Below are 11,974 nucleotides of genomic sequence, written 5' to 3'. Positions count from 1 at the left end.
TAGTAATTAGGTAAGATTGATTTAGAGGCCGAACACCACCCACAATTTGTGTAGTCTGGGGTCAGGCAGGCAGCTGCAGAAACCGCTCAGCTAATTATGAGAATTCACTGTTCGTTAATAGAATCTCTCTCCACAAACAGCAGCTGTGTGTTTGCTCACGCAGATTATTAATTCTGGCCTTGCCTCAGCTGCAAGTTTCTGCTGCGTCGAAAGGAATCCTCTGATAGAAGTGTCAGTTATCACCCAAGCGATGCCAGGGGAGAAAGGAAAAGCAGAAAGAAAGGAGAATATCTTCTAATCACAGGTGGATAAAGATTTTTTTGCAGATACCTTCCTTTTCTGCCTCTTACTCCCAAACAATTAAATGCCAATTTTGGAACTCATTAATCTGTAGGCAACCTAGCGAGATCTAATTTATACCTGTCAGGAGCAATGGGCAGCAGCTAATAGGAAAATAATTGCAATATAAGTCTGCTTTCCCACTTGATAGTATGCTTGATTTTAATGACAATCCTTTAATATGGCATCATCAGAACATTATACAAGATCATTGTCTACATCAGATCTGCAGCTATGTCCATCTCCCTGTCAGTGTCATATTTAAAAAAAAAAAAAAAAAAAAAAAAAAAAGTACATTTGTATTTTCCTCCAAAAATTAACCGAAACACAGTAACAAATGTAGCACATGACCATTTGCAGAAATAAGCTACAATTTCTTACAGAATGACAAAATAGGGTCAGCTTTATGTGAAAGATTCTATCTCCCCATTTAGATAGATGTAAAATTTGCTGGAAATGATTTGCTGTTAAATTAAGTTTTGAGTAAATCTTGGCTTAAAGTAAATACTAAAACCCATTATTGTGTTAATAAGGATGAAATGCTTCCATAGTTTCTTGAATTTGATAATGGTATGTGTTAGTTGTGTTTGTTTTTTTGTTTTGTTTTGTGAAAGCCTAATTTCCTCTCTGAATTGTCTTGGTGTTGTAGGATGAACCGTCTGGTATTCAGGTAGCATGGCATCCTGAAAAATTCACTAACATTCTCAGGAATGTTGACATATCTGTGAACAGAAGGTTCCTGTTGTGAAAGATAAAACATCCATATTGTGCATTTGGATGGAGATGTGTGGGAGGCATGCAAAATATACCCATCTGCACAACTAAAGGGGAGCAAGAGCCCCATCTTTACATTGCATTGCCTTGTGAAATAGGTACATCATGATTGCTTAGACCATTTAACTAGGCCAGGATATAAAGATTTTTTTCACAGTGTGATTGAGCATCAGTGTGGGGGAATGCATCTGATGCAATGACTTAGTAAGAGCTGTATTTTTGTAATAAATATAGCATACTGATGACCGTTGGAAAATTAAAATGTTGGTAGGCAAACCAGATCCAATTAATCTCCAGCATATCACTGTTTATTTCAACATTGCAGCAAATTTGTCCCATGTACAAACTTGGTCCAATGTGTTTTGCTGCTGCAACTGCTGGTACTCAGAGAAAGGGCAGCATGGGTCAGTGGACTGTGACAAGGTGATATAAAGCCCTCTAACAAGTGTTTTTGAAAAATAGCTTTTCCCTATAAAAGTGAAATGGGAAAAAAAAAAATCTGTGTAAACATTTCAGATTTTTTTTTTCACCAAGACAATTTTTATTTTTGAGAATCCCTCAAAGTTTCTGCAGAAGTGAGCATTAATGTTCACACATGATTTTTTTCATGAGAGGAAACATTATGTTGTAGCCATCTTTTTCTTCCTGAATCCTAAATCGGTATTTTTTCAAATACAAATGCTGCCTAAATTGGCAGTTGAATTATTCCAACTTCCTCTCAAGTGCCTAATGTAACTGTTCTATGATAAGTCTTGTACCTACATGCAGACAATTGCACAAGGAAATGCCAAATCTTTCCAGACATCTTGAGCATCCATACAAATCTGGTCCTTATTAGCAAGACCTATTAACATCGAAGGTTATGATAACTTTTTCACTAAAAATGACCTTTCCCTATTACTCAACTTGTACCAATTTGCAAATTCAAACCATTCTTTCTTGCCAATGGGAATCAAAGCTTTCTAAGGAAAAAAGTACTGGTACCCTATTAATAGCAGTGAGGCATCAAGCCTATGAAAGACAAACTGTAATTAATTTTCCGCAGCGCTTATGCACATCAGTGTGATTACTGTTGGTAAGTATTCAGGGATCAGTAATGACCACTCTGAACTTGTGAAAGTAATTTGTGTGAGTGAAGGAATAGCTGCAATACTTTTGAATGTTTTTTCTATTACTGAATGTTGGTCATTCATGTTACACTATGGAAGTTTCCAAAAGAGATTTGACAGTGTATAAAACAGCCAAGTTAGGTTTGACTGTGAAATTTAAGTGTGTCAGTGCACCTACCCTTTAGGATAAACCATGGACTTGGGGTAACAAACTCATTTAGATCTGTTAAGACAGGATAAATATAGCAAAAGTGGGGGTTGAATAAGTACGAGTCGACTAGAAAACAGAAAGTTTTCTGATTTTTCCTTGCATTGAGGAAAATACAGTACAAATAAAATACAAACATAAACACGTTTTTTTTTGTGTGTGTGTGTGTGTGTGTGTTTTTTGTTTGGTTTTGCTTTTTTTTTTTCTGTAATGAATTCTAAATTGATTTTTTTTTTAAGGCAGCATTTAAAAGGAAGCTACATGAAGACTTGTTCCATATTTTTAAAGGAACGTTGCATAGTTTAATCACATTCTTTACTGCGAACTTACAGAGGTAAGTGCAAAATTAATATATATATATATATCCTATAATGCCAATCAGCCACTGCAGAATGCCCACCCCAAAGTTAAAACATTGGATAAAAAACAATACAGTCTTCCCAGAACTAATGCAATAATAGAACTATGAAATCGTCTGTCTCATGTTGCCTTTCCAGTGAGTATTTTTTGCATCATACATCAGAAATCAAGCTGTTGTTCACGTTTCTGTCTGTATTTCTCTATTATAGCTCATATTGTTAATGAATTAAACAGTGGCTTTTTTTTTTTTTTTTTTCCCCTACACATGATCAAACTGCTCAACATTAATTTCAATTTTTATGTCTTCCAAGCAAGTGTTCACAGACACACCAGGGTGGAGTGAGAACAGCTTTGAATTGTTAGGGAGAGGGAACAGGTAGCCAAGAGTTCCTCTTTCAGCTCACATTTGTGTGACTTTGAAGTAGAAAGTTTAATGACTTTTTCTACAGCCTTGAAATGGTCCAACAACATATCACTGGGGTTTATCATCACCACTCCCATTTAGATGGTCAGGGGTTTGAAATAGCTGCTATTACATGGTTTGCAGTTTTTGTGCCAACTTCTAAACACTGAAATATCTGTTTGTGCAGTAGTTACTGTATTTCACTAACACATGACTTTAAATGCATGTGAGCTATTTTTCCCAATAGGAACTAATGTAAACAAGTCTAAGGACCTATCATACTTCAAATTGTAAAAAACAGATAAATACTGCTGAATTATGATATTTTGCTTTTTGTATTATATCAATATTTTTATCAAGTCTTCAAAACAAAAAAGTTCTCAGAAAGCCTAAGCCTTTTCATCATTAACATGTTTGGCAATTTCGACATAATTCATTCATATTGAAACAGCACTGTTAAATAAAAACTACTTTTATAACTTCACCATGTAATCCTTCTCTAATTCCACTGCAGTATTGTAGCAACTTTGTCTCAAAGTTATTCCTTCTCTTAGTTTCATTTACACTTATAAGTATTTTTACTTAGTGTGGGTTTTCTAATATGAACATTTGTTGTTTGTGCATCAGGTTGCCAAGCTCTTTATACAGTGAGAATAATTTCAAGATTATAATGATATCCCCTGAAATAAATTATTTAATATATTTCTTGAAAAAAGAACTAAAGGAACTCTTCTGGGTAATTGGTGTGCAGGAAGCCACAGCATCAGTTGTATATTCATTTTTCTCCTATGTATGCAATTATCCACTCAGCCTGTATCCATTAATATTATTTTTCTTCCTAAGCTGGAAGTATATAAAGCCATTAGAAAATAATCCAAAGAATTCTATTTGCTGAATAAATTTTAATTTGCATGGCACCAGGAATTTTTTATTAATGGGAAATAAATTATTGCAATCTTATGGAAGGCGACAAGTTAATAGCTTTGTGAAAAGTAATGGAGAGAAAATGATCTTGAAAAGGTCAGGTCTCCTGTCACAATGTCTTTATGCACAATTAAAACAAGTCAAGAAAGTGGCTATATAATCAGGACCATGAATATGCATTATATCCTAATGAGAGTGTGAAGATGGAGATGGGTTAGTGCTAAAGTCATGGTGAGGTGGTGACATAAAAATGGTAATTTGTGATGTAGTATTTAACTACATGCTTCTGTTTCCTTTGGGAGAATTAACTCGTTGCTACCTGGCCATTTATTATTTTAGTTTTACCAATACACTAAGTAAGTGAGAAGAGACTATTTTGCAGGAGTTCATATACACATAGTATATGATTTACCCTTATATAAAGCCTCACCCAAGTTTTGATTGTAAATCACAAAAATATCTCCTTGGTCTCACCATAACAACTCCAGAACATTTGGTATCATTGCATTTTTAATGACAGAAGTTGAAAGGCATTTTCACATCACTAGCGTGATATAGTGCCTGATATAGATATCATGGTTCAACTTTTCAATAAGTATTTTATTTCCTAAAGTGCTCCTGTGCCAGAAGCTCTTCCCACACCTCAGAGTGGGAGCCGTCATATTTCCCCATGGCTCTAGCAGCATTCATGCATGTAGGCATAAGTTTTGCCCTTCCATATAAATGCTTTTTGCTGCTCTCTTGTACTCCCCCTCAAAAAAAAAAAAAAAAAAAAAAAAAAAAAAGATGGGACATTGCAAAAGGTAGAAGAGGAGTGGCATGCCTTTTTTTTTGTGACTAAATCCCAGTTCCTTTTGGGAAACCTGCTCTGAAATATCCCCAGCTAGAAATAAGCATCTACATGAAGAAATTAACTTACTTTCTTAAGTGCTGAATTTCTTCCTGGTAATGGCTGTTTCAGTGGTCCTGGTACTGCTAATGGGTGCTATTGAGTCATGGTGACTATTCTACATTTTAATTGAAAATCAGTATGAACATTATGATTCAGTGGTCATTTAATAAAAGGTAATGGTCACTGAACAATGATTCTGATTAGCTAATGGCAATTTAAAGGTTTATAACACTTCTCACAGCGCTGCTTATTTGGGTATGCTATTAGAAGTTACTCCCCAAGAGCTTGGTTTATGCTCAAAAATAGGAATAACTAGGGGGAAGCAGATGCAGCTGGCATCCTATAATGCAGTGTTTGGGTGGCAGAGCTGCATTCATCCCTGGCTGATTAGATTTCCATAGACGGGCATTCAGCTGGTGGCTCTTCCCATATATTGGCTCACTTAGTCTATACTTTTCTTGTTTGCTGCTTTGCTTCTTTGCCCATCATGCTATAGGTTTCTCAACAATATAATCATTCCATATTTTGCATGAGAATAGAATAATATGTTTTTGTGCAGAAACTTCTGATGATTTTTAATATAATTTAGCTATTATGAAATTAAATTTCAAAGCTTACAAAGCAGAAAATAGACTATATATCCAATTTACACTTTCATGTCCTTTCTGGTCACCAGAGGTCAGTGAGTTAAGGAGCTGGACCTGTCACTGACACCCTCTACAGCCTAATGCAGGCTTCACCATCTCTGTCTTTTTCTGTCTCTGTGGTGTGATGGACACATTTTCCTCTTACCACAAATATGAAAGTATTTCTTCTCTGAGATTAGACCTGGATAAGCAGCATTTGTGGGTATTTAAAAAACAGAGAGAGAAAGTACAGGGTTGTAAACAAAGTGAAAGTAGCACTGGTAGTGTTTGTCGTTACTGGGCTTTCACTACAGCAGAATTTTCAGCATCCATGTAGCTCTGTATTTCTGTTTTGATGTTGTGGTTTAACCTGGCAAGCAGCTAAGCACCACACAGCTGCTTGCTCACTCCCACCTCACCCCAGTGAGGGACAGAAAAGGAAGGGAAAATAAAAATAATATACAAAGAATATACAAAGCAAATGATGCACAGCGCAATTGCTTACCACCCACCCACTAACCAATGCCCAGCCACTCCCTGAGCACTGGCAAACATTCCGTTCCCCCAGTTCCCCCCATGTTTATTGTTCAGCATGCTGCCACGTGGTATGGGATATTCCTTTGGCCAGTTTGGGTCAGCTGTCCTGTTTCTGTCCCCTCCCAGCTCCTTGTGTGCCCCTAGTATCTCTGTGGCAGAGATACTTCTTCCAGGTCACTTGATAGAGAGAGCTTACAATCAGGCTGTAATTTGAAATATACATGTACATTCTCAAAAATAATTAAATAAATAAATAAAATTAAAAACACTAACTAACTAAATAAAAATTACCTAAGCTTATGTTTTCTTTCTGCTAGTTGGAGGAGCCATAACTGCTATTTTATTATCACATCCATTGGGATCTGACAATGTCCATCTTGTCATTTTATTCCTAAAAACTGGATCTCCTGTGCAGGTCCTTTAACCTTACTTAGTTTTATGGCAAAACAGGCTTCAGGGCTTCAGAAGGATTAGAACTACTTTCTTCTCTTGCTCAAAAACTTCTGCTGTGTTGCCCCACACAATGATGTCATTGATGTACTGCAGGTGTTCAGGAGCTTCCCCATGTTCCAGTGCAGTCTGGATCAGGCCAGGCAAATGGGACTGTGTTTTCACCCCTGGGGCAATCAATTCCAGGTGTATTGGACACCTTTCCAAGTAAAAACAAACTGTGGCCTGCATGCTGCTGCCAAAGGGGTGGAGAAAAATGCATTAGCAATATAAATTGTGGCGTACCACTTGGCTGCCTTAGACTCCAGTTCATATTGAAGTTCTAGCATGTCCAGCACTGTAGTACTCGGCAGTGGCGTGACTTCATTCAGGCCACAGTTGGTCTCCACTCCCTATTAGACTTTCACACTGGCCATAAAGGGCTATTAAAGGGTGAGTGAGACTTGCTGATCATTCCTTGGCTCTCCAGTTGATGAATCAGCTCATGTATGGGAATCCATAAAACTATCCTAAATCCAAAACATAGCACCACACCAGCTACTAGGAAGAAAATTAACTTTATCCCAGCTAAAACCAGGACAGAAATTGTCTCACAACTGGGTGGTTGTACTTAGAGACTTCAGCCTTAATCCATGTCATCAGGTCTTGTTGCAACACCCAGGCTTTGAGTTTTCCAGCATGGAGCTACAACTATCAGTTTAGCGTGTGTTTTGAAGTCAGAGGGCAATGCTCTTTACTGAAGGATAAATAATAAAAATATCAAGGAAACATAAAACTGAAGTACATGAACTTGGAGGCTGAATTGTACTTATCTGACTGGTATATTGATATGCTGACAAAAGTTAGCTGCATTTCTCTTTTCTGCTGACCTTGTGCATTTGGTCTATGTGCTGCTACAATACTTAGATGGTATTTCCAGGTACCTTCATTTTATCCTGGGGAAACAAGTCTTACCAAGAAATGCAGGTAGGAAGAAATCATCTGCATTACTCACACACATTGATGGATTTGAAATTAACTGTGGTGACCCAAGTAAAAAAAAAATCCAAATGTTTAAAAGAATGGCTCAAGGGAAGCTTTTAGGTTGGATACAGCCCTAGGAGAGAGAGTTATGTGCAGCAAAGCAGAACCCTTTTCTTTTCACTTTCAGTGTCTTTCCCTCAGATTAAATCATTTTGAATTCTTGCCATTCTTACTGGAAGTGATAGGAAGGACCCAGAGGTGGCCAGTGAATATCTCTTGGATAGTAGAGAGACTGTTGTAAATGCTGGGTTGGTTTGTTGCTGCTGTGAGCAGTAGAAACAATAGTAACATGCATAGCCCTGGTGCTTAAGAGCTTCCATCATGCACCAGAGCCCTGAGCTTGTCCAGCATTGAACAAGTGCTTGGTTCTGAGTAGACATGTACAAAAAGGGATATAAGCTAGGCACAGAAAATGACTGGATTACAAAGGATGTGTAAAACACTTTGAAGAGTGAGTTGAAAAGTAAATTAAAATATTGTCTTACCAAACAAGAGGAAAGAGCTAACGAAGTTTTAGGGATGAAATATATAATCTAAAACAAGAAGATATGATTTATGCAATGTGCACTGACCTTATGGAACTCATTGCTTCACAATTTTGTTTATGTGAAGAGTATAATAGGATTTTAGAATTGAACATTAAGTCTCTATACAGGTAAAATGGAAGATGTATGTCCATTAAAAGGGTAAAAGAGAATCAGAAAAGAGCTCTCTATTTGAGTATCTTTCACAAAACTTCATACTAACAACTGCTGTCAAAAGGAACACAACCATGAGCTATTTCACAATGTCAACACCTATGTTTCTATACAGAACTGTTCCTTATTCCCTGCTTTCTCTTTTCCTTTGCCAACAGCCCCGCTATGATTTTCTCTCTTTTAACTTACGAAACCTAATAGAGGTGGGATAGAAATTAGGAGAAGGCTGATAGCCAGCTATCTTGAAATATCAACTTGCCCTATCTCCATTTCATTTTTCTCCATTTTCATTGATCATCTGGCATACTGCCCTGAAATTTCAACTAATCTTTTGTTTTGTTTTGTTTTTCCTGTAGGTGAGTGCTTCTCATGTTGTATCTAAACATTCTCTTTTCCAAAGCGAATGTGCACCAGCTAGCCACGGTCACAGGTAAAAGTGCCTGGGAGATCTTGAGAAATTATCATTATTAACAAGGAATCAATTCAATTGTCTTCAGCTATCGAGAATACAAACATCCTTCTGTGATACAAACTAAAATTTTTGTTTTGGCATAAAGCAAAGCCTAGATTTATTCCAGATTAATATATATATTAGATTTTTAATGTATGTTAAATTGTGTTAATATACTCACATATTTTCTAATGTTGATTTCTGGAGAAAATACTGCAAAGTAGGCTTATAAAATAGTGTGTACAACCCAAGAAGTGTTTGGATTTGTATATATATGTATTCATATATGTTGTGCATGTGCATATGTAAGCTTTCAGTTCTTAGCCTTTGAGATGAACTAATTCAGTCTGAAGTGTTTGAAATCTGAAAACAATGTTTTGATGGTCAGAACAACAAAAGGGGGAGGTGTTAAATATGGCCTATTAGCATTTTATGGACAAAAAGAAATTCAGAATTCTCATGAGATCAATAGAGAGAGGGGAAAAAATACAGTACACATGTAAATTAACAACCGGCAATCCTCGTACCTAAGGAAATATCCGCAGGACATCTTAAATCATCTAGAATTTGGGTATACTCATTAACCCATGGGAGTTAACCATCTGGCAAGTAAAATACAGTGCCCTAACTAGTGTTGTTGTGTTGTTGTTTTATAAATCAGGCTAAATCTAACAATATTGCTTACTGAATGGAAAGTATGCAGTCATTAACATCATGTCCATAGTCAGATCACAACACACAAAAATTATTTCTAGCAAAAACAAAGAAGTCATCCTCAAAGCATTACTACTGTGTCCATAGCTTTGATAGACATGCTACAATAACTTTGTGTATAAATACATTCCTGTAAAGAGTTCCACTTTTGAAAAGTAATAACGTTTACCACCACACATGCACGTTTTTTTTTTAATCTGATATCATGAAATATAACAAATATAAAGCAAATGAAAATGAAATCCATACAGTGCTTTTCCTTTCTAGATTATATTTTGACTGAAAATCGATCATATAGTAAATATACTTAAATTAACTCACGTGAGTGTTATGCTGACCTGGGAACACAGAAATGGTTATTTATTAAATTTTACTGTAATTTTTTGTTCTTTATTAATAAAGAGTTGTTCTTTATTTATTTGGACTTTGTCATTGACAGACTGAAACAAAAATAATTTTCCATCTACGTGCATGAACATTGAAACATCTTCCTGAAAAGGCTTGCTTACACTTGTGAACAGCTGAGAAACAAGTCCAGAGTGCTTCTTCATGAACCATCATGAAGACAGTTCTTGGAACAAGTCTTCATGAAGTTTGGATGGGGGTCTGTGACCTTTTACTAAGCAAGTACTGGATAACTGAAATCGTGTTCCACTGTATCTAAATATCTTGTCAAAGAATTCATAGAATTCAATTTTAATTTGTGTTTGTTTGTGCATGCACACATGGGCATGATCAGAACCACAGCAGTGAGCCAGCCCTAAATAGGGAAGAACACAATCATGTCCACTTCTGTCCTGCTCCAGAAATATGACCTGGAAGGCCCATGGTGGTATCACAGTTATCAGGCTCTCCAAGCAGGCAGTGAAACAAGCCTGATGAAACAGGTTCTGCCTCCAGCACCAATGAATCTTGTTAAGGTTGTGTTTGTGCTCACACCCAGTCTGAGTCCATGTGCAACCATTGTCACACAAGCATAGGAACTTTCCACCCCAAAGAGTTCCAACTCGATATCAGGAGGTCAATCCAGATGGATAGACACAAAAATACAAAGAAATAATAGGAAAGCATTGGTCTGAATGATGCTTAATATATCAGCTACTAAAAATAAATGGAAAAAATGAATACAGAAAGTGTTACTAAGAAAAATTGGGAACTTTGTCCTGTGGTGACCATATGCAGTAACTGCTTGCCTAGAAATTCATTCCTGACACTGTCTCTAGCCCTGATTTATTTTTAAAAATTTATCTGATTTCCTCTCTCCCTGTTTCCTTTCCCTTGTGATGTTGCCACTTTATTAATAGCCTCCCAAGTGAGATCCTAGTGCAAGAAATAAAGAAAATATAGAGCCAGATCCTCATTGGTATAAATTAGTATAATTCCACTACCTTTTTATTTATTTATTTTTATTTATTTTATTTATTTATTTATTTTACTGGAGTATCCCAGTGTATCTAATTATAAAGTCAGGTTAACTTTAACTAAGAAGCAAATATATTATCCTAATTGGAATTTGGCCAGGACTTTATTTTGGATTCTTGAAGTCATTGGTAAAGCTCCACAGCATCTTTAGTTAAAATTTATCTTTTTTAAATTAAAAAAAAAGTCTCATTTTATCAAAAAAGTATCACATTGTGTAGCATTATCTCTTGTAGAACAATGCAAGTGCACTTATTTATTATTTACTGAGAGAAAAGATGCACTTTGGTGCATCCTGAGAACCCACTATCCAAGCATTGCTCTGACATTCCCTAATTTACACAGTTAATGCAGAGATTGCAGGCTTCTCACAAAAGTGATTAAAAGCAAACAAGTGCAGATTGTCTGATTTTGTGAAGTGTGACTTTTCGTGCCATGCAACTTACTTGTTATAAAGTGATGGACTTGCTAATAGGATCATCACTCCAAACAGCACTTACTTGAAATCTCACTTTCCATATGTCAAAGCTGCAATGACTTTATCCAGCAAAGAATTCACATGCTTCACATGTTTCATAAATGTAGTTTTATGGACTCTCTTTAGTATCTGACACTAAGATCTCCAAAATCTGAAACACTCAGATGACATCTAAAGAAGCACATCAGAGTTCATCATTTTTCAAAAGCATTTATCATAACCTATTGGGCAGAGAATTAAAAATGCTAGAGAAGTTGCCTGGGTTTCTAAGATTTGTCACTTTTTTGTATTTATGTAAAGAAGAATCTTGTAATATTCACTGCCTACACAAATATCAGTCACCTGTTTTTATCTTAATCTGCAAAACGTATGATTGAGAAGACAAATAGAAGCCATAAAATGGGAAATCACTTTTCCAGCTAGTCTATAAAATTAAAATCATTACAACATAAAACCATTCTTAGGAAAATAGGCCTTAGGATTTGAGTGTCTTAAAACATCAAGTGCATTCTGCCTTGCCAAAAATGAAAGGTCTAAGATTCCCCTGAGTCTTTGGTTCTGTCAAAGCC

General features: G+C 36.2%; 1 long non-coding RNA gene across 2 annotated transcripts; it reads left to right on the top strand.

The window, feature by feature from the left end:
• The first annotated feature begins 204 nt into the window (after positions 1 to 204).
• Positions 205 to 10,208, top strand: LOC311432738. 2 transcript variants are annotated; one of them, XR_014690281.1, is made up of 4 exons: positions 205 to 304; positions 2,670 to 2,764; positions 8,700 to 8,773; positions 9,948 to 10,208. It is a non-coding gene; the product is annotated as an uncharacterized lncRNA (long non-coding RNA). The 2 variants fall into 2 exon arrangements; XR_014690282.1 differs by having other exon boundaries at positions 209 to 304; positions 2,674 to 2,764.
• The last annotated feature ends 1,766 nt before the right edge of the window (positions 10,209 to 11,974 follow it).

The sequence above is a fragment of the Aythya ferina genome (genome assembly GCF_964211825.1).
Source record: "Aythya ferina genome assembly, chromosome: 2".
Lineage (NCBI taxonomy): Eukaryota > Metazoa > Chordata > Aves > Anseriformes > Anatidae > Aythya > Aythya ferina.
The sequence above is the reverse complement of the archived record's forward strand: the minus strand, read 5'-3'. Positions and strand labels throughout refer to the sequence as shown.